The sequence below is a fragment of the Sus scrofa genome, chromosome 9 (assembly GCF_000003025.6).
Source record: "Sus scrofa isolate TJ Tabasco breed Duroc chromosome 9, Sscrofa11.1, whole genome shotgun sequence".
Classification (NCBI taxonomy): domain Eukaryota; kingdom Metazoa; phylum Chordata; class Mammalia; order Artiodactyla; family Suidae; genus Sus; species Sus scrofa.
Genome location: NC_010451.4, coordinates 16,072,966 through 16,097,297, shown reverse-complemented (window position 1 = coordinate 16,097,297; position 24,332 = coordinate 16,072,966). Strand labels below are relative to the sequence as shown.

Sequence of the window (24,332 nt, the reverse complement as noted above, 5' to 3'; positions counted from 1 at the left end):
CTGCAAGATGATGGAGTTTGCACCGAATGGAAGGGGTGAGAGAAGAAGATAGGCGGGTAAACATGTAAACAAACTCGGTGAGGCAGTTTGTAAGAGAGAAGCACAGAATAATATCCCAAATGCTGAGGATAAACTTCACTTCGAATTCTATAACCTGTCAAAAAAGGATGAAAAGAAAATGAACATAGTTTCCTAAGTAATACGACTAGCTGCCTTTACCAGTACAAGCTCCTTCCTAGGCGCTGGGCTCTGGAGGACGCCGGGGCTCTGCGCTCTCGCGAGAGTCACGCGGGTCACATGACACCCGGCTGCTTCGGGTGCTGGGCTCCTTCTACCGCCTGTTGTCTTTGCTTCTGCAGGTGCTGCGCGGGGGACAGCTTCCTTCACCCCAGCAAGGTAAGCCTCAGGGCTCGCTCGCTCCACTCCAATAGCCCCCGACCCTACCTTAAAAAAAAAGTAAATAATATACATTACGATGCTAAGACATTGATAAGAATAGATGCAGAAATAAGTCGTAGGGAAGAACGGCAAGCACGAAGTTGATAGTGTGCTAGAAAGGTCAACTAACGGATACATATAAAAGTAATTATAAGTATTTTTAATGGGAAAGTTGAAAACTGAAATTTTTTATCATATCGATGATACAACACCCAGAAGAGGATGTGTTAAATGTGTAATTAAACATGTAGGAGTACCTGTTGTGGCTCACAGTTTAAGAACCCCACATGGTTTCTGTGAGAATGCAGTTCCATCCCTGGCCCCACTTGATGGGTTAAGGATTCGCCTTGGCCACAAGCTTAAGTCTCAAATGCTGTTTGGATTCTGAGTTGCTGGTAGCTGCAGCTCCGATTTGATCCCTAGCCCTGGAACTTCCATATGCCACAGGTGTGGCCATAAAAAGAAAGAAGGGAAAGAAAAAAACAAAAACAAAACAAAAAAACAAAAAGAGGTGTAAACACAGACTTTCCTAAATTTGTTGGAAAAGTTTACTGGTCAATTTATATCTTCAAAATTTAAGGAAAGCTACAAAAAAAAAAAAAAAAAAAAAACCCACAAAACTAAAATCTATACGGTCCAACCAGTAGCGGAAATTAAAAAATAAAATTACCTCAAAGAAACTGAAAAGATAAAAGATAAAAATGATGATGAAAGTAGGGGCTGGGGGTGATTTGCTGAGTTGAAGAAGGGCTTTGGGGATAACTGAATCTGGTCAGGTCTTTGGGAATACTTGTTGCTAAACCCCAAGCTTGGTAGCTGGATAAGGAGGGAGGTAATCTGGATGAGAGCCAGGTTGCAATCTGGGGATGCTGTAGGTTTCTCTGACCTCTGAGGGAAGAGATCCTAGATGCAAGATCCTGTTTGACTCTGCTGGTGCTGGCACCCTCTGAGGCTGAGTCTTCTGTCATATGATGAGAAGTCTGTTAAGAGATGAGACACTCTGGCTTCCCAAGTTACCCCAGAGACTCAGCCAGGAGACCCCCTTTGGAAAGCTAAACTTGTGTTATGTTAACAGGCTGGCTGTCAGCCTAGAGATGCCCCAGAAGCCAAAAAGAGTCTATGAAGGAATCAATTTGCCCCTAAAGCTCCAGGCTTTAAATTATGGTAAGAAGTACAGAGATTCACCAGGATGAGCTCTTTTAAAGGGGACAACACCAAAATGATATTAGAGACACCCATTCAGGCTCTCAGGAAGATGGACAATTCAGTTGCATAGAAGGGTAAGGTGAAAAGCCAATTTTCTGGAAATCCAGGCTGGCTTTGAAAGGAGGCACATGACTTCTGGAGAGGGCATAGCTTGCAGAACAGAGCCCCCAGGTGTAGAAACTGTGCACTTCCAGGCTCTGCTGGCTGAGGTGGTGGGAGAAAGATGTGTTTGCTATTGCAGGTATCCTGTGGATTTCCACACAAGGTAGTGGCTCTCTTTTCCTTGGACAGGATATCTCAAAGACAACACCTGTTATTTTTCAAAGAAGTCACACTAAAATGTGATATAAGACCTGCTTTTTCCTTCCCTCCTTTCATTCATTCTCTATTGAATATGCACCCCCTGCTATGAATAAGGTTTTTTGTTTGTTTGTTTGAGAGCAAAATGTTGGGCAGCAGAAGTCCCTGGACAAGTAAAGAGGGAAGGAAAACAAAGATGTTAGTAAAATAACAAATCTTAATAAATAAAACAAATGAAATACAAAAATAGTAAGATAATTCAATGTAAAATGAAGTAAAGACAACGAAAACTAATATTTATTTCTAGAAAAAAGTAAACTGGTCTAAAAAAAGTAAAAAAGGTCAATAATATCAAAATAAAAGGAAAATATAAGTATTTAAATATGCTAAAATATAAGTATATTTAAAAGAGATTTTGAAATCAGAAGAAAAACATTTTGACAGTAGAATTTCATAATTTCCCTAAAATATTAAAAAAAAAGTCATAACTGCTGGAGTTCCTGTCGTGGCTCAGTGGTTAACGAATCTGACTAGGAACCATGAGGTTGCGGGTTTGATCCCTGGCCTTGCTCAGTGGGTTAAGGATCCGGCATTGCCATGAGCTGTGGTGTAGGTTGCTGACGCTGCTCAGATCCCACGTTGCTGTGGCTCTGGCATAGGCTGGCGGCTACAGCTCTGATTCGACCCCTAGCCTGGGAATCTCCATATGCCATGGGAGTGGCCTTAGTAAAGGCAAAAAGACAAAAAATAAAATAAAATAAAATAAAATAAAAGCTGACCCAGTGATCTTTTATTGAATTGAATAGGTAATGAGTCTGCTGTTCCCAAAAGAAAATATTTGTGATATTTAAAAATTTATTTTAGAACATAGAAATCAGAACTGCTACCTTAGTAACTTTATGAAGCTAGTAAAACTTGATAGCTAAACCAGACAAAAACAGCCTCAGAAGTAACATTTATAGTTGTAAGAAAATATGAAGATATTTAGGAATAATGTATCAAATATTTACAAGGCCTTTTTAGACATACTTATGAAATATAATAAATCATATCGGTGGATTATGAATCAGTGGTACCAGGTTTCCCTAAGTTAATCTGTATATTCAATACAATTCTAGATACAATTGCCCATAGAATTTCTTATAGAACTTGATAAGTTGATCCTGAAGTTAATATTGGAGAATATAGGAGCAGAAATAAAGATAATTTTTAGAGACCTTTTAAGAAGTGAGAGATAGACTAATATGATATCAATGTGGTGTAAATCTAGGGTAATTAAAAAGTATAGAATTGCTTCAAGGATTAAAGCAAGTAAATGGAAGAGAATTGAGGTTTGATGATAATTTAGGTAAAAAGGAAAACTCCTACACTGCTTATGAGAATGCAAAATTTTACATTTTGCTGAACAATGTAGAAGTACATGAAAGTTGAGGAAGTGTATACTGAATGAACTGGACATTACAGTTCTGGATATGGGTTCTAAAGACATTCTGGAACTTTGCTCAAGGAGATACAAAAAAGACCAATCAGCATTTTTAATCATAGCAACATGTCCATTAGTAGTAGTATGAGTAACTTGTGTTTTATTCATAAATATTGCATAGCACTTAGAATGGTGTTTAGTCATTAACATAAATTTTGAAAGCATAATGTAGAATGAAATAGTTATGTTGCAATAAAATCATACACTTACTAACATTTATGTTTAATAAAATGAAAATAATATTATTTGTTGTTTATGGAAACATACATGCAAAGTTGAAATATAAAAACTTGGAAGAGAAAATTAAATGCAAACTCCAAGTATATGTTTCCCTTTGAGGATGGAGAAGGGTGAATAAGGTCGGGGAAATAAAGTGAGGAGCTTGATATGTAATAATTTATTTCTCTTTTAAAAAACACCTAAAGGTGATGTGGAAAATACTTATATGTTGCAGTATGGGGAATGGGAGCCTATTTTTAATACTCTAGCTGTTTAAATATTTTTGTAATGAAAAACAAATATATGTTAACAAATTACTCTTCATTTATTCATTTATTCATTCATGACTGCATCCACTAGTATCTATTCTCTACTTCTATACTTTGGGCTAGGCCTTGTGCCAGGAACAAATGATGAATATGAGTCAGAGTCTTCCCTCTAGGCAGTCTCCTCTAGGTGGCTCACAGCACTGTAATTCTGCCAGTTCACACTGGAGTCTAGGAGAAATAGTTGAAGTATTCAGTGTATTAGAGGAAACTTAGTTAAGATAATCCTCGAGATGAGGATTGAAGAGATTTGACAAGTGAAAGTGAAGGAAGAACATTTACAGACACAACTTGCTTAAGTCTCTAATTGTCTAAAAGGAAGGAACTCTATGATGCACAATTTTTTTTCTTGGGCTCAGGGCCCACTATACAGATATACATCATCTATTATTGTGTCCCATGTACCTGGTATGGTAGAGTCCCTGGCTCATAGGAAGCATTCAAGAAATACTCAGTTAGCTGAATTCAAGTACTTAGTGCTCCTCTTGAAGTGTTTCAGCACTGAGGAACCACAGTTGAAATTTTATCCTATATAGGAGCTATCGGAGTGATTCTGTAATGTCCTTATCCTTGCTTTAGGAAGACTGGACAAGTGTCAGATCTCTAGACACCCCAATATTAACTAATAGTAATTAACAATATTAGAAATGTTAGGGGGAAAAGGTTACTAAGCTAATAAGAAGAACATTTTAAATCTCAGCATCTTTCCATTCCTTATTTAATGATGGTCTCATATGTGCTCTCTGGTGTGCTCGAATTCTGGCGTGTAGAGATAATAAGGCAAAGATAGGTCCTGGTAGAGCCTGGGATGTAACGAAAAAGTAAGGCACAGACAGAAAACATTAAGGACACGCGAGTGGGAAACCGACTTTGCCTGGAAACTAAAATAGAGAACAGTTGCTTGAATTTTGAAGCCTGGGACAAGAATATAAAAGACCTTGTTAGCCACAAAAAAGATTCCGAATTTATCATGAAGGCAATTAAAAACATAATGCAAACTTTTAAAAATTAAATTGTTTAGGAAATAAAGCTCTAGTTGGAATTCTTGCCCAAATTAGTTACATTATCTGCAGCAGATTCAAGCCTCATTGGCTTAGTCGTTCAGTCATAATCAATTGTACGAAAGTTTTGGATGAGACTTTCTGTCATTGTTACCTTCTAATGCTGACACGATTTTTTTCCTAACATTCACTCCTTATTGTTTCCACCACAATTATTGATTTGAAAAACATTTATTGCATTTCAAAGAAGATTTAAGAATCTCCCAGAAGCTCTGTGATAAGAAAATACATTGTTTGTTTCCATAGAAATGCTCTTGTACATGCTGTTCACTGTATGTGCCTGAGCAAGATTTTGGAACATTTGGTGTTTTGTGGTTGAAATATGCACCCACAAAGCAGAACAAATGCAAAATGCTGCCCTCTGTTGAAAAGTGCCCAGTATGCAAATCAATCCTTGAAAGGTAGATCAAAATATTACACCTACATTAGTAGGAGATGATTTGAAGAGCTGAAATTATTGATAGGATCTGTGAAGAATTGATAATATTCCTAGGTTTGAATCAAAAAGTACAAGATCCAAGGAAAAGATGATAAAATTGAATAATTTAAAAGGATAAAACTATCTATATTAAATATATTAAGCTAAAATAGAGTAATAACATATGCAAAATATATTCTCTGCATATGACAGATGATTGGATAATTTCTGTAATTTTAAGTAGCTTCTATAAAACATCGATACCAAAAGATAATTAAGGAAATAATACTGAAGGTACTTCACATAGGAAACTATAGAAATTGTAATATATGTGTGACAAAATGTTACTATTCTATCCATTTTAGACTTGAAATATACATCTAAAAATGTTTGCCTTCAATTCTGAGATAGTTATGAAACTCTGATCTTTTAGGGCTGAAATTTATAAACTATTATAAACCTATTTTGACTCAAGATAGCAATAAGCTGAAAAAGCCCAAGTTTCTACCCATAACACAGTGATACCATTCCCTGATATCTGATTAAAGGAAATAATTCAAAAGTTCTAGGTGAAATGGACAGAACATTATAAATCAATTACACTTTAATAAAAATTTTTAAAAAATTTTTTAGGTAAGATGATATAATTTAAAATTGTAAAACACAAAATGAAAACAAATATATATCCCCAGAAAATGTTCTCTAATATTATATCAAAATTTTAAAATTGCTAAATATGGTCCATGCAGTGATAGGTTGAATAACCCCCCTGCCCCCCAAAAAGATGTCCACATCCTGATCAGTGAAACCTGGGAACGTGTCACCATACAAGACAAAAGAGGCTTTGTATACACTGGGCTTCAGGCAGGAACCAGAGAGAAATCTCCAGGAATTAAGGATGCTCCTCACTAGCGGTCAGTAAGGACATGCATGTAGTAGTCTTACAACCACGAGGTGCTGAATTCAGCCAACAATCTGAATGAAGATGGAAGCAGATTGTTCAGTAGAGTCTCTAATAAGAATATAGTCCTGCCATCACCTTGATTTAGACCCTGTTAAAACTGGGAGCTGAGGACTCAACCCAGTCCTGGACTTCTGTGAGATGATAAATTTGTGTAGCCCTAAATTTACAGTAATTTTAATGGAAATAATGGAAAACTAACACACATATGAAGATTATGTGCAAGAATATTAACGTATCCACACCAGTATGCTTTATGAAAGGGCAGAATCCTAACACGCACACACTTTCTCTCCCCACTGCAGTGTGCATGGGATGCACACACAGAAAAGTAAAACAGTACTCAGATGTATATACCGACCGTTATCGAGCTAGATAAAAATATAGAAAAACAATTATGAAAAGAAAAATATGTTTGAGTTCTAGAACAGGGTTTTTTTTTTTTTTTTTTTTTTTTTTTTTTTTTGCTATTTCTTGGGCCGCTCCCGCGGCATATGGAGGTTCCCAGGCTAGGGGTCGAATTGGAGCTGTAGCCACCGGCCTACGCCAGAGCCACAGCAACGCGAGATCCGAGCTGTGTCTGCAACCTACACCACAGCTCACAGCAACCCCGGATCGTTAACCCACTGAGCAAGGGCAGGGACCGAACCCGCAACCTCATGGTTCCTAGTCGGGTTCGTTAACCACTGCACCACGACGGGAACTCCTAGAACAGGGGTTTCTTAATGATTATTTGAAATTATTAGTATTGTTACATTGTCCCTTTTTTATGAATGTGAACATTAGTATACAATATAGATAACAAGAATATAAAAAGAAAGGTTTTTCTAAACCAGGAACCTTTGATGAGAGTGTGTGTTATACGTCTTCCTAAGACTACATGCCCTCCTCTGTGAGACGGCTGTGCACAGAGGAGATCCTGTGTGTGTGTGTCCAACCTTCTGAATTGTCCAACTGTACACAGCTGTTGCCATGTGGTGCCTGATACAGAGTTAGTCTCGCTTTTAATTTGATGACCAGTGTTCCACACTGTCTATGAAACAGGTAACTCAGAACTAGTTCAGCCTGAAGAAGAGTCATTTTCTGATCATATGCTTCAACTTGAATGATTAGACACATGATGTGCTGCTTGAGAAGGACCCTTTCTGAAGCCAGTTCAAAACAAGGTATGTTTCTTTTTGTGTGTGTGCCTATGTTCCAATATCAGAATTCTTACATTCTCCCTCACTAGAATATTAGGTGGGCAAACAAGGGTGCTGACCAGCTATAGAAATGAGGAGTTTGATTTAGAGAGACTGTGCTGTGGCAGGTATATGAACTGAAATTCTTCAAGGTAGAGGAAGCCAATGATAAATTAAATTCAGAGTCCTTGGAGAGAACTTGAGTTCAGGAATTAACTCAAAGTAGTGCAAGTATGATAGAGAAATTAAATAGTGAAGCAAAGCTGAAATAAGCTTGGTCATTCCGAAATGATATCCACAATCCGCTAATTTTGAAATTGTATGTTAATGGGCATATAGCACATCATAAAGGGTCAAGCTTCATGTCAAGTGTTTGTCCCCCAAATTTGCCAGCACTCCAGCTCCTCCAGTCCTATGGCCATGCATGATTTTCATCTGTCATGTGAAGTTATGCAGTTCTCTTCTTGATTGTTGTACCCATGGTCAAACATTAATGCTTATTGAGATCTTTAATGAATGGCATATCCCCCCTGTGTACTGGTCAGCTGCCAATGAGGGCCAGAAAATTGTGTTTGAATCAAAGAAAAGAAAAGGCAGTAGGAATACTTGAGTAGTCTTTACCACTCTGACAGACTTTCTTCTGATCTATGAGTGTGTTAAATATTCTCAACACAGTATCATGCTCCATCATAAGTGGCCAGACATAGTTCCCAGTGTGACACAGCAGGATCTCATTGCTAATCCATTCTGAAGGCAATACTCTATATCTGTTAAACCCAAATTCCCAATTCACCCCACTCTCTCCCCCTCTCCCTTTGCAACCACAAGTCTATTCTGCAAGTCCATGGGTTTCTTTTCTGTGGAAAGGTTCATTTGTGCCATATATTAGATCCCAGATATAAGTGATATCATATGGTATTTGTCTTTCTCTTTCTGACTTACTTCACTCAGGATGAGAGTCTCTAGTTCCATCTATGTTACTGAAAATGGCATTATTTTGTTCTTTTTTTATGGCTGAGTAGTATTCCATTGTGAATATATACCATGTATTCCTAATCAAATCATCTGTCAATGAATATTTGGGTTGTTTCCATGTCTTGGCTATGGTGAATAGAGCTGCAATTAATATGCAGGGGCATGTGTCTTTTTTAAGGAAAGATTTGTCTGGATATATGCCCAAGAGTGGGATTGATGGGTCATATGGTAGTCCTATGTGTAGTTTTCTAAGGCATCTCCACACTGTTTTCCCTAGTGGTTGTACCAACTTACATTCCCACCAACAGTGCAGGAGAGTTCCCTTTTATCCACACCCCCTCCAGCATTTGTTACTTGTGGACTTATGAATGATGGCCGTTCTCACTGGTGGTACCTCATGGTAGTGTTGATTTGCATTTCTCTAATAATCAGTGATGTTGAGCAATTTTTCATGTGCTTGTTGGCCATCTATATATCTTCTTTGGAGAAATGTCTATTCAGGTCTTTTGCCCATTTTTCCATTGGGTTGTTGGCTTTTTTGCTGTTGACATGTATAAGTCCTTTGTATATTTCAGAGATTAAGCTCTTGTCAGCTGCATCATTTGAAGCTCTTTTCTCCCATTCTGTAAGTTGTCTCTTTGGTGTCTTTTTGGTTTCCTTTGCTGTGCAAAAGCTTGTCAGTTTGATGAGGTCCCATTGGTTTACTTTTGCTTTTATTTCTGTTGCTTTGGGAGACTGACCTGAGAACACATTTGTAAGGCTGATGTCAGAGAATGTCTTGCCTCTGTTCTCTTCCAGGAGTTGGATGGTGTCCTGTCTGATATTTAAGTCTTTCAGCCATTTTGAGTTTATTTTTGTGCATGGTGTGAGGGTGTGTTCTGGTTTCATTGGTTTGCATGCAGCTGTCGAGGCTTCCCAGCAATACGTGCTGGAAAGACGGTCTTTTTCCCATTTTATGTTCTTGCCTCCTTTGTCAAGGATGAATTGACCGTAGGTGTCTGGGTTTATTTCTGGGTTCTCTCTTCTGTTCCATTGGTCTGTCTGTCTGTTTTGGTACCAGTACCACACTGTCTTGATGACTGTGGCTTTGTAATAGTGCCTGAAGTCTGGAAGAGTTATGCCTCCTGCTTGGTTTTTGTTCCTCAGGATTGCTTTGGCAATTCTGGGTCTTTTGTGGTTCCATATACATGTTTGGATTGTTTGTTCAAGTTCTGTGAAAAATGTCATGGGTAGTTTGATAGGGATTTTACTGAATCTGTAGATTGCTTTGGGCAGTATGGCCATTTTTCCAATATTAATTTTTCCAACCCAGGAGTATGGAATATCTTTGCATTTCTTTGCATCTTCTTTAACTTCCTTGATGAAGGTTTTAGAGTGCTCAGTATACAAGACTTTCACTTCCTTAGTCAGGTTATATTCCCAAATATTTGATTTTTTTGGGTTGCAATTTTAAAAAGTATTGTATTTTTTAATTCCTTTTCCGATATTTCATTGTTAGTATGCAGAAATGCGACTGATTTCTGAATGTTTATCTTATATCCTGCTACTTTGCTGAATTTGTTGATCAGTTCAGGTAGTTTTTGTATTGAGTCCTTAGTGTTTTCTATATATAGTATCATGTCATCTGCATACAGTGAAAGTTTTACCTCTTCTCTTCCTATTTGGACGCCTTTTATTTCTTTTGTTTGTCTGATTGCTGTGGCTAGGACTTCAATACTATGTTGAATAACAGTGGTGAATGTGTATCCTTGTCTTGTTCCAGATTTTAGTGGGAAGACTTTCAGCTTTTTTCCATGGAGTATTACATTTGCTGTGGGTTTGTCATAAATGGCTTTTATTATGTTAAGGAATGTTTCCTCTATACCCACTTTGGTAAACGTTTTTATCATGAATGGATGTTGGACTTTCTCAAATGCTTCTTCTGTATCTATTGAGATGATCATAAGTTTTTAACTTTTCTTTTGGTGTATGACATTGATTGATTTACGTATGCTGAACCATCTTTGTGCACCTGGGATGAATCCCATCTAGTCGTGGTGTATGATCTTTTTTATATGTTGTTGGATTCAGTTGACTAAAATTTTGTTGAGAATTTTTGCATCTATATTCATCAAATATATTGGCCTTTAATTTTCTTTTTTGGTGGTATCTTTGTCTGGTTTTGGTATTAGGGTGATGGTGGCATCATAGAATGTCTTTGTGAGGGTTCCTTCTTCTTCAACCTTTTGGAAAAGTTTAAGGAGGCTGGGTACAGGTTCCTCTTTGTATATTTGGTAGAATTCACCTGTGAAGCCATCTGGTCCTGGACTTTTATTTGTAAGGGAGTGTTTTTATGACATACTCAATTTCATTTCTAGTGATCAGTCTGTTCATTTCTTCTAGGTTGTCAAATTTGTTTGCATGCAGTTGTTCATAGTATTCTCTCAGGGTTTTTTGTATTTCTGCAGTATCAGTTGTAACTTCTCCTTTTTCATTTCTTATTTTGTTTGTGTTTTTTCTCTCCTCTTCTTGGTGAGTCTAGCCAGAGGTTTGTCAATTTTGTTTACCTTTCCAAAGAACTAGCTCTTGGTTTTATTGATTTTTTCTGTTGTTTTTTTAATTTCTATTTTATTGATTTCCTCTTTGATGTTTATGGTTTCCTTCCTTCTACTGACGTTAGGTTTTTTTCTTCTTTTTCTAATTCATTTAGGTGTTGGGTTAAATTGTTGATTTGAGATTTTTCTTCTTTTTTGAGGATGGCCTGTATTGCTATGAATTTTCCTCTGAGCACTGCTTTTGTGAAATCTCATAAATTTTGAGTGGTTGTGTCTTCGTTATCATTTGTCTCAAGGTATTTTTTAATTTCCTTCTTGGTTTCCTCATTGACCTATTGGTTTTTTAGTAGCATGTTGTTTAGTCTCCAGGTAGACATTTTTTTTATAATTTATTTTCCTGCAGTTGATTTCTTGTTTCATGTCATTGTGGTCAGAGAAGATAACTGAAATAATTTCTGTACCTTTAAATTTGTTGAGGTTAGCTTTGTGCCCCAATATGTGATCAATTCTTGAAAATGTTCCATGTGCACTTGTGAAGAATATGTATTCTGATTTTTTTGGATATAATGTCCTGAAAATGTCAACTAAGTCTAACTGTTCTATTGTGTCCTTTAGGATCTCTGTTGCCTTATTGATTTTCTGTCTAGAGGATCTGTCCATTATTGTGAGTGGGGTGTTAAAGTCTCATACTATGATTGTATTCCCATTGATTTCTCCTTTTATGTCTGTTAGTATTTGTCGTAGGTATCTGGGTGCTCCTATATTAGGAGCGTATATATTGATGATTGTAATATCTTCTTCTTGAATGGATCCTTTAACCATTAAATAGTGTCCTTCTTTGTCTTTCTTTATGGCCTTTATTTTAAAGTCTATTTTGTCTGATATGAGTATTGCAACTCCTGCTTTTCTGTCCTGTCCATTGGCATGAAATATCTCTTCCCATCCCCTCACTTTCAATCTATATGTGTCAGTTGCCCTAAGGTGAGTTTCTTGTAGGCAGCAGATTGAAGGTTTTTTCTTTTTTATCCAATCTGCCACGCTGTGTCTTTTGATTGGAGCACTCAGTCCATTGACATTTAAGGTGATTATTGATAGATATGTATTTATTGCCATTTTCAACGTTGTTTTCCAGTTGTTTCTGTATTTCTCTTTTCTTCTTTTCTTTTTTTGGTTGGATGGTTTCCATTTGTTTTATACTTGAGTAATTTTCTTTTCAGTTTTTGTGAATATAATGTTTGGTTTTGATTTCTGGTAGCCTTGTTTTTTAACTATGTTAACCCCTTCCTATATCTGCTTGCTTTAGTCTGATAGTCATATAGACTCAAACAAATCATTAAAATAAGAAAAATAATCTGTATTTTCTTACTTTCCTTCCCCACACTGTGTGATTTTGGTGTCTTTTTTTTTAACATCCTCATGCTTAGATCTGTGTGTCGGCAGGATCTTTTATCTGACACATGTAGGGTTCTGCATGTGAACCATTTTGCACAGTGGTCACGTCGGTGTGTTTGTTACATTTCAACACAATTCCTTTCTTGCTAGCTTTCTAGTCCAGATGACACCCTTGTTCTGCATATTTCAATCTTTAAACATCCTTGAAAGGGTTGCCTAATTTCAGCTAATTATGGTTCCAGGTAACTAGTCATTCTTCTGTCTCTAAAAAAATCCATTTCTGGGACTCTGTGCTCTTGCAAGTCAAGTAAGCACTCCTTCACTAATGGAGATGTGATACTAGGGTTAGATGGACTTTTATTGATCATTGGTTGGAAGATAACCATAGGAAAGTAAGAAAGGAGATGAAATGCTCTCTTGAATCTCAAAGTTTTTTGTTAAATTAGCATCTAGAACTGTGGGAGAAGGTGCTCTGGGGAAAGCAATAAAAGTAACTAAATAAAAGATACAAAAGAAATAATATTAACAGCAGCAAAAATCCCACTTTTTTTTTTTTTTAAACCTACCCATGCAGGACCTCAGCCCTTTCAGAATCCCAGCATTTCTAGGAGATCCCAGTGGATGTCTCCTATAAGTGCATGAAAAATCTCTTTAAAATGCCCTGTTGCAATATTATTAGGCATCCACTGGGTACCATTTTGTTGAGGGCCCTTTCATACTTGAAACACTGAACCCATTTGGGTTTCACAGTTGTACAGTGTACAGTTGTACCCTAGAGGACAATACTTCATCTAATTAGTACTATGTTCTGTAAGGGGGATTCCAGCTCATTAATGTTGGTAACCCTGGTTCACTACAGTTGTTGAAGAAAAAAATAAAAGGAAAAGAAAGAGACGTCTATTTGTTTATGATACTGTGTCACATATATTATCACACCTGACACCCATAATAAGGAGTAAAACAGATGTTATTATCATAATTTTACACGAGAGCCAAATTGAGTGCCAGAGCAACAGTACTTTTCTCCTGTCCTGAGCATTCCCTGAAACACAATTTTCTATGATGGAAAATAGTTCGACGGGCTTGGGATGGATCTTTCCAAAATGGCAAATACTCGGCTCTATTTTCTCAAAAAATAGCTACTTCTCAAGCTTTTGGCAAACCAATACAATAATTTATGACTCGATGTTATTAACCTAAGGATTCTGCTGGCCTGTGCTAGTAATTCCCAGTGTTTCTAACATGGTCCTTATTCCTAGTCGTAGAATGCCTTCTTCTGAGGCCAAATGGGCTCTATAATCAAAAACTCTTTTTTATACTCTTTATATGATCCACATATAAATGAATCTATATACTTATGTAGATCTTAAACTAGATTTGAAACAGAACTGAAAAAAAATTACTTGTTATGCTCATCTTGAATCAACGATACCAGAATAAGATAACACAGTTTTAAAATAGATGCATCCACACAAACCAAGGAAAGTGGGGTGTGACAATACATTTGTAAGCAAATATTTAGAAATACATCCACATACGTAGAACACTGACTCAGATTTCCCATCTGCATGGAACTACAGTTTTTCAAAAAGTAACCATTATATCAAGGAAGTTAAAGAAGATGCAAAGAAATGGAAAGATATTCCATGCTCCTGGGTTGGAAAAATTAATATTGGAAAAATGGCCATACTGCCCAAAGCAATCTACAGATTCAGTAAAATCCCTATCAAACTACCCATGACATTTTTCACAGAACTTGAACAAACAATCCAAACATGTATATGGAACCACAAAAGACCCAGAATTGCCAAAGCAATCCTGAGGAACAAAAACCAAGCAGGAGGCATAACTCTTCCAGACTTCAGGCACTATTACAAAGCCACAGTCATCAAGACAGTGTGGTACTGGTACCAAAACAGACAGACAGACCAATGGAACAGAAGAGAGAACCCAGAAATAAACCCAGACACCTACGGTCAATTCATCCTTGACAAAGGAGGCAAGAACATAAAATGGGAAAAAGACCGTCTTTCCAGCACGTATTGCTGGGAAGCCTCGACAGCTGCATGCAAACCAGTGAAACCAGAACACACCCTCACACCATGCACAAAAATAAACTCAAAATGGCTGAAAGACTTAAATATCAGACAGGACACCATCCAACTCCTGGAAGAGAACAGAGGCAAGACATTCTCTGACATCAGCCTTACAAATGTGTTCTCAGGTCAGTCTCCCAAAGCAACAGAAATAAAAGCAAAAGTAAACCAATGGGACCTCATCAAACTGACAAGCTTTTGCACAGCAAAGGAAACCAAAAAGACACCAAAGAGACAACTTACAGAATGGGAGAAAAGAGCTTCAAATGATGCAGCTGACAAGAGCTTAATCTCTGAAATATACAAAGGACTTATACATGTCAACAGCAAAAAAGCCAACAACCCAATGGAAAAATGGGCAAAAGACATTTCTCCAAAGAAGGTATATAGATGGCCAACAAGCACATGAAAAATTGCTCAACATCACTGATTTTTAGAGAAATGCAAGTCAAAAATGCTGAATGCTTTCTATGTTACCAGGTGCGAGAGGAGGTGTTGTATCTTTGACTTATGTCCCTCGTTGAAAACGTCATGAACATGTGTGACCATAAAACCAAATAGGATACAACAAATTCTGGTTGTGGTTTTAGGACCTTCCATAATAGAATATGAGGTAGGCTTTTCTCTATATAGGAAAAAAAGGAATTGTAATAATTAGGGCCATGTATCCTGTGCTAAGTATAAAAAACACACGTTATCACACTCTGTCTTCTTGACAACCAGGCAAGTTTGGTTTTACATCCTCATTTCGTGGAACAGAGTAGTTTCAGAAAGCTGAGCCTGCGAGAGTTGGATGATAAAAGTTATAAGGTATAGAGCCAGCTTGGATTGAGAGCTTGTGGATTCTCAAACCCAGTCTTTTTTCCTCCATGTCATACTCCTACCCATGACTTTACTGAGTTAAGAAGCAAATTCACATGAAAGAATTGGAAAGCATATAAGATAAATGAATGTTTCAGGATCCCAAAGAGCAGGGATTAAAGTATTTTGGTAAACTTCCTTTAACATTGCCGTGCTGGCAGAGGCAGAGTGGAACATTAGCTTTGGAGTCGGTTGACGCCCAACTCTGTATGTGATTCGGACTGGCTACTTACCCTTCCTAAGAATCAACTTCGCATCTCTAAAGTGAAATAATACATACATGGTGCTGTTACAAAAATTAAATCATCTGCATAACTTATACATTAAGGTGCCTATTATTACATCATCATTATTATTTTTCTATTATTATTACAAAGATCATTAGGCTATTTCTCTCCAAAAGAACTATGACTCTCCCATATTTCCCAATTCTACTTGTTCTTAAAAACTTGAAAAATAGTGTCTACTCTACTCAGTACACACACATGCACACATACACACAAAGTTTTTTCCGGGCAGCATTTTCTGAACTATACCCCACACGCATTTTTTCCTTCCTTAATATGCTGGTTTTGTAGTTCTATCCAAGCAGGATGTACTTACATTTTTATTATTCTACCTGTCTTTGTTCTGTTCCCCCAATTCTAGGTCAAAGCACCTTAAAATTAAGATTCTATAATAGTGCACACAGGGCTTAGCTAGGTATAAAGTGAGCCTATTACACAGAGTATTCTTAATTAATTCATTTTGATAATATGTTAGACGTTGATATAATATGAATTTTTCTCCCAGTTTGAATTCATCAAATGGCTAATGCTTCCAGATTCTAGGACCCACATGAACTCAAAGTTTTTCTTTGTGTAACTGTGTATCTATTTCATCTGATAACCACTTTAGAAAACATTTTGACAGTTTCCCAGTGTGAAGAAAAAAGGATTTTTGCTTAATTAATGAAGCTTTTCTCAGGTCCAGATTTTAGTCTTTTAATGTGCTTTGGGCTGTTAGACAGACACTATTAAAATGCCTTAGCTATTGACTAATGCTTAATTATTCTCTTTCTGGAATAAATCACATTTTTAATGTAGATCAATCCTTGGCTTTCTTAGCAGGAAATCCTTTAGCTTAGTAATATATCAGTGATCCATTTTTATTTTCCATTTCTCCTTGTCTTATTTTAAATGGGAGATTTACACGGGCTGCACCTACAGAAATGCATTAGGTAAGTTTGTGCCTACCTGGAGTCTTATGCAGGGCGAGCTATTTGGTTAACTAAATGTAGCCTGAGCACTCTCTTCACCAAAGGATGTATATGTATGTGTGTATATATACTAATATATATGTAGTGTGCATATTTTATTTATTTGGTGAACCCAAATATGCTGAGTTTATTAGTTAAAGCACGTTGTATTCAAATGAACCAAGAAGTTAATAATCTGATTATTTTATATTTTATATTTAGCAAAAACACAGATATTAATGTACAAAGAATGCTCAAATGGTTTGGAAAAACAAACACTTATAATAACCCAAACTATATATATATATATGTGTATTTATATATATGTAATATATATTCTGAGATGTTCTATATGTCAAGCCTTTTTTTTTTTTTTTTTCACAAGCGAATTTGGACCATAAAGAGAGCAGAATTTGTGGTCTGTTAAAGATTTCTGGCAATTTCTTTTCTTTTTTCTTTTTGTCGTTTGTCTTTTTAGGGCCGCACCCACGGCATATGGAGGTTCCCAGGCTAGGGGTCTAATCAGAGCTCTTGCCGCCAGCCTACACCACAGCCACAGCCATACCAGATCTGAGCCGTGTCTGCCACCTATACTACAGCTCACGGCCAGTGCCAGATCCTTAACCCACTGAGCGAGGCCAGGGATTGAACCCGCAACCTCATGGATCTTAGATTCATTTCCCCTGCGCCACAACAGGAACACCAGTTTCTGGCAATTTCTAATGCAAGTGACAAAATCCTTCTTTCAGTCGTATGTTGAAGCCAGCTGTGCACATCTCTTCCCAAATTTGCATTTAGTGATATCTAGTTCATAGTTTAAAATCATTCATGGTAGAAACAGTTATACCATGTTGTAAATAAGCACTTTGTTGTCCACAAAGATCCAGGTGCAGGGATATAAGAGCATACACACTTAAACTGTCCCTAATCTCGTGAAATTTACCTTCTAATGGAGGATCTAGGTCTTACGTGTCATCCAAATGAAATACATTACTAATTATGATAAAATATTTGAGGAAAGCTTATAGTATGATCAGAAATGAGTCCAGGGTTATTTTTTCTTTTTTAATTACAGGTTTAGTTTGGAGGGAAGCTGTGTTAGGACAGGCTATTGTGAGGAAGTGGAGTTAGTACTAAAGGCTAAAGTGAGGAACAGGAGCTGATTTGATGAATCCAGGTAAATGGAGCTTTCCTGCTGGAAGTTCTTTGATATTGCCTAGAAATTAATTAAAAGTAATTCTTCTGATGAGAGAGGAAACATGTTGAAGCTGTTAAGATAACCACTAAAAGATTATTAAATTTTTCTTCTAAACAAAGAAGAAAAATTGAATAATTAAAAAAACAATCCAGAAGATGGCAAGGAAAGAGAGAAAAAAGGATCAAGTGCTAGACAGGATAAGTAGACAAAATATTCTAAAATATAGTTTTACATCTATGTGTAATTGCCTATCTGTATGTCCCAAGTAAAAGATAATTGCCACGTTGATTTTAAACAAATGTATATTAAAAATAAATACATATAAAAGTAAGTATAAATAAAATTTGAGTATATATAGGATGGAAAAATAAATACTCCAGTATAAACAAAATACAATCAAAAGAGTGATAGTGCAGCCCCATCATTTTTGGAGAAAATAGTTTAAGAGAACAAGCACTATAAAACATAAATATGATCACTGAATAAATATAGTCATGGGATTTTTAAATGTATCTAATAAAATCGAAATATGACAATAAATTGATACCCATAAAAATACATTAAAAATGTAAAAGCAAGGTTTTTAACTTCTTTTTCTCCTTGATATTATATCCGTCATGCCACTGGTCCCTCAGAATTTTGTCCCAACATAGCAATTGAACACCTAAATATCTATATCTTTTGTGGATCACCCTGTCATGTTCTACAGCAGAAATGTGTAATCAAATATATATTTTATGTCCTGCAAACTCATATAGTATAACAGATATATTAGAGTCCATTATAGTTATAATTATCAATAGTACACAGTTGAACTAAATGACTTAAACTCTCATGGTTATTAAATAATAATTTAAATTTTATTGGAAATGTATTTTGTATGGATATGGTGGGTGAATTACACAGCTTCTCACACTGATGTTTTTAATTTTCTGTGTAGATGACGTTCTAGAGTTTTTGTTTGCTTTGTTTTTTTTTTTTTGTCATTTCTGGAAATGCACTGGTAATTCTAGGTGTTTCAGTGTTAAATACTCTTCTGTTGTTGTGTGAGAGAAAGACAATTATGAAAAAGGATGTAGAAAAGAGAACCACAGATAAACTAGCAGTCAGATCCACTGAGGGCCTGGAAATCAGGTTCTTTGGAATACAAGATATTCCAACCGGGTATGTGTGTCCAGTTTTGAGACCACCAATCTAGACTAATGTATCTGCTATATTAATCCCCTCTTAAACATCCCTAACAAGTAAGCGAGCAGTTACATATATGCACAGTATCTCTCCCATTGAACTAATCAATAACTGGAGATTAATATTATTCCTGCAGCACAGGAATAATATTAAACTGATACTTGGAATAAATTCAATAAACATTGATTAAATTGAATTAGGATTATAGGGTATTTGCAGCAACTCCTGGTGGGGGAAAAAACATATTTCATTAAGAAGAGGTTAGATGGTAAAGCATTAGAGCCAATACGTTGTGTAGAAACTTATATTAAGTTTTTTTATCTCAGACAACACTTGGTGTTGACTGGGAATGAGTCAGTCTCTGCATCATGGGGAAAGAGCCAAAAAAGGGGTGGGGGGACAGAACAAACAGCAGATGGCGATTTAGACCAGCCACCCACTCTCCCCACAGGCCCTTTGGAAATCACAGCAGCTCCTTCTCAGATTCCATGTTTTGGAAGTTATTCTGCTGCTTTAGAAATATATCCTTGGCTCAGTCAACCAGGCCAAAATTCAGCTCAGAGGAAGAGAATAGAGAAATAATGGATGAGTTAGGGAAATTAGTCTTGAAATAGTATACATCTATACTTCCATCTCCTCTTCGATTCCTTCCCCATATCCAAGCTTTGTTTATCTAATTTCTTAACTGTTCCGTTATCAATAGGATGAACTCCACATCTCTTTGAGTTTTCTGATCTTCTGCTAACTTTGCTTACTATGACTTTTCTCCTAGAGAATGTTGCTTCCCATTCCTCTGTAGCTAATAGGTCTTCTGAGACTTCTCTCTCTAAATAGGGTTGATTGATGCATCTCAGTCCCACCCTCCATTGACTGTCCCAGGAAGCTAGATTAGATCACCAAGAAAGTGGGGCCAAATTAAATGCTTAAATGCTTTCTGATGCGTTGGATCATCAGCTGAAGAATCCTTCTGCAAACTCCCCACCCCTATATATATATATATTTTTTTTTTTTTTTTTGGCCTTTGGTTATTAATTTTGTGTAACTGCTTATACTATAGAAGTAAAATAAAAGCCAAGTTCAATTTAGTGGTATCATTGAATAAAGACTGCTGAACTTTTATCAAGGCCTATCATTAAATCACCCTCATTCTCTTTTGAGATGAGTTAATTCTTTTGCAGATCCCTATTTGTCTCCTGTGTCAATATTTTCATTTTCTCTGGCTTCAAAGTAAACAGTTCTGTTGACACAAAATTAATGAGCTCTGATTGGATTCAGGTTTAGATGTTTTCCTCCTTTCAGGTTGCCTTCTCAAGGAACCAGGATGAAACTCTGCTTTTTAGTCAACAGTAAATGTATTTCCTTTGATCGGTCCAAGACTACTGATGTGGGTGATAAATATTACATTTACTGTCTCTTTCCCTTGTGTCTTCACAGCATGAGGTTCCAAATAAGAGGCATGTTGTATTGAACCAAGTGAATGCATTTGGTTTGAGCTTAACTCAGAAACAGTCTTTCTATCAAAGAGCTCTGTTTTGGTACCCAGGTGTCTGCTATGCACTGAGAGTTTCCTGTTATTTATTAAAGTTACAATAATGCTATAAGCTACATTTATTTTCCCCATTTTACAAATACTGCAACTGAGGCTGACAGAGGTTGAGTACTTGTGTGAAGAAGGTCCAGTCACTGGTACGTGACAGAGATGAAACTTTGAATTTTGTCTGTGTGTCTTCACAGAGTGAACTCAAGCCCCTTCCATGGAATAAGTACAATTACAGTAGCCCCACTTATCCATGGTTTTGCTTTCCATGGTTTCAGGTACTCGGTTATCTGTGGTCTGAAAATATTAAATGGTAAACTTCAGAAATAAATAATTCATAAGTTATAAATTGTGACCATTCTGAGTAGCATAATGAAATCTCCACCAACCTGCACCATCAGCTCCATCTTACCCCACACATGAATCATCTCTTTGTCCAGCATATCCTCAATGTATAACCTGCTCTTCTGTTAGTACAGGGAAAAAAAGGAGGTAGCATAGTATATATGTCGGCTTTGATAGCATTTGCAGTTTTAGTCATTCACCGGGGGTCTTGGAGTGCATATCCTACAGATAAGTGGGAACTATTGTATCTTACATTTGTGCTCTACTCCAAACACTAATTTATTCATTCATTTAACACATATTTATTATAATACTTTCTTCAATTACTGGTTTAAAAACATACAATTAATAAAATAATGGGTGAGGAAAAAATCATAAAGTTATATATATCAATCCCTATCCTTTTCAGTCTGGTTCAGTTATGGTAAGCAACCCACAAAGTCCTTTTAAAGGTGCGCGGCTGAAAAGTTAGCATTAACACTTAGAGCAATCCCTTGTACATAGTAATGATTTAATAAGTAAAAAATATTTTATACAGTTGGTGGTCTCAAAGAGACCAATGACCTATCTTTTCTCTATCAGAATCCCTGCACAATTTTAGCAATAATTAAAAAATGAAAGGTAAAAATCATAATATTACCTTTATTTCTAGAAAGAAACCAAGCTGGAATGCCTGGCTTTAGGTCATAGCACTCCTGAATGAGGAAGTCCTCTGTACACTGGCAAAGAATGCCTGGGAAATCATCAAAACCTTCCCTAAGGGCAGCACACTCCCAAGGAGGGAGAGGGGAGCATTAGAAAGATGAAGCTCTTCAACATGTGTGTGTTTCCAGTAAAATCTCTCTTCGTGGAAGTAAAAATTGTTATTTACAGCAGCTCCCAAAGTCGTAACTAGAAGGGACAGAACTTTTCACCCGGACATGCCTTCAAGGAGAGGGTCTAGTCACCATTTACAATGCAGTGAAAGTGGATGCAGTTCAGTGTTATTCACTGAGATGGCCCTCAGAAATGTGTGTGTGTGTGTGTGTGTGTGTGTGCGTTTCCATGTGAGAAAACTCTGGCTTAGCCGTTTCTGCCTCTCCACTCATAATGTCTAAGATGCTGCTTCTCTCCTCCTCTCACTAACATTAGCCATCACTTCAACAAAAACATCTGGTGTTCTGAGGTTATAAATTTCAGTATATTGGTATTTATTTTTCAGTGGGGTAAAGATAAGCTTGATATTGCAGAACCCAAACATTTCTGAATAGGAGATGGATGGGGGAATAACAAGAAAAGATAGATATTTCATTTATTCTTTCTTATTCTTAGATAGCAACAAAGATAAAGACACACTAAACTTTTCATTAAATTGTTCTGTCACATATGAGGAAAAAGCCTAACACAAAGAAGATGTTGAAAGTGATTCATCAGAGTTCCATTCATGGCTTAGCAGTTAACAAACCCAGCTGGGATCCATGAAGATGCAGGTTTGATCCCTGGCCTCGCTCGCTCACTGAGATAAGGATCTGACATTGCCATGAGCTGTGGCGTGGGTCGCAGACACAGCTCAGATCTCATGTTGCTGTAGCTGTGATGTAGGCCAGCAGCTGTAGCTCTGGTTCGACCCCTAGCCTGGAAACTTCCATGTGCCATGGGTGTGGCCCTATAAAGCAAGAAAAAAAAAAGATTCATATCACTTCATCATCATGATTGTGGACATCGCTGTGGACAGAATAATGCCTTGTTAGGCACAAGCACTGGGTTCCTGGAGGAAATTCCTAAGATGTAAGTGTCCAAATTGAACTTTTTAAAACATTTCTCCTTGATATTTTTCCTTTTATTTATTTATTTAAAAAATTTTTTATTATAGTTGATTTACAGTGTTCTGTCAATTTCTGCTCTAATGTGACACAGTTATACATATATATACATTCTTTTTCTCATATTATCCTCCATCATGTTCCATCACAAGTGATTAGATATAGCTCCCTATGCTATACAGCAGGATCTCAGTGCTTACCTACTCCAAATGCTATATTTTGCGTCTATTAACCCCAAACTCCCAGTCCATCCCACTCCCTCTCCATCCCCCTTGGCAACCAAAAGTCTGTTCTCCATGTCCATGAGTTTGTTTCTTTTCTGCAGATAGGTTCATTGTGCCATATATTAGATTCCAGACATAAGTGATATCATATGGTATTTGTCTTTCTCTTTCTGAATTACATCATAGTATGAGAATCTCTAGTTCCATCCATGTTGCTGCAAATGGCATTATTTTGTTCTTTTTTTATGGCTGCATAGTATTCCATCGTGTATATATACCACATCTTAATGCATTCATCGTTGGTGGACATTTAGGTTGTTTCCATGTCTTTGCTATTGTGAATAGTGCTGCAGTGAATAAAGGGGTGCATAAATGAATGAAAGTTTTGTCCAGATAATATGGAGTGGGATTGCTGCATCATATGGCAATTCTATATTTAGTTTTCTAAAGTACCTCCACACTGTTTTCCACAATGGTATCACCTAACATGAGAGACTCTGAATGACGCAAATCCTACATCTGGGAAAAACCCAGGTGACATAGTTTCAACTTTTTGAGTTTTTCTTTCTCTGAGGAAGGTAAAAGAGTTTTCTCACTTAGAAAATAATTGATGATATGTGCTAAAAAATGTTATGGTCCTCATATAACCAAAAGCTAACTCAATATGAGGGACATCTGAATGAGATTATTTTTGCACAAGCTTAGGTATTCTTTTGGGGCTAGTGATGTTTGAAGTAAAAATAAAATAGATGTGATAATGTCATCATAATAGAACATTTCACTTAATTTGTATTTAGAGTAATGATCTAAAGGATTTAAAAATAAAATGTAAGCTAACAAATATTACTAAAATATACTATTCTTATCTCAAAGAATTCAGAAACCAGTCAGAAAAGACACTTCAGGAAGTTCCCGTCGTGGCTCAGTGGTTAACGAATCTGACTAGAAATCATGAGGTTGCAGGTTCGATCCCTGGCATTGCTCAGTGGGTTGAGGATCCGGCGTTGCCGTGAGCTGTGGTGTAGGTCGCAGACGTGGCTCAGATCCCGCGTTGCTGTGGCTCTGGCGTAGGCCGGCGGCTACAGCTCTGATTAGGCTCTTAGCCTGGGAACCTCCATATGCCGCAGGAGCAGCCCAAGAAATGTCAAAAAAAAAAAAGAAAAGACACTTCACTGACCAGATAGCAGAAATTATAAACATCTTCAAGAATAATAACTGCAGTGGATTAAAATATATTAAATATTAATAAATACATGAGCTTAAATTGTACTGAAATAATATTTATGGAAGATGTTAGGGATCCAAATCACTTTTTGAAAACTGGAAAATAAAGAGAAAGAATCATCCATT

The 24,332-nt window shown here is 36.7% G+C and overlaps 1 long non-coding RNA gene across 1 annotated transcript in view; it reads left to right on the top strand.

Moving 5' to 3' along the window:
* LOC110262273 overlaps positions 315-24,332 on the top strand; it is a 53,906-nt gene continuing 29,888 nt past the window's right edge. The window contains exons 1-2 of the long non-coding RNA XR_002347101.1: positions 315-396; positions 7,457-7,578. This is a non-coding gene — a long non-coding RNA (uncharacterized LOC110262273). The remainder of the gene's footprint in view (positions 397-7,456; positions 7,579-24,332) is intronic.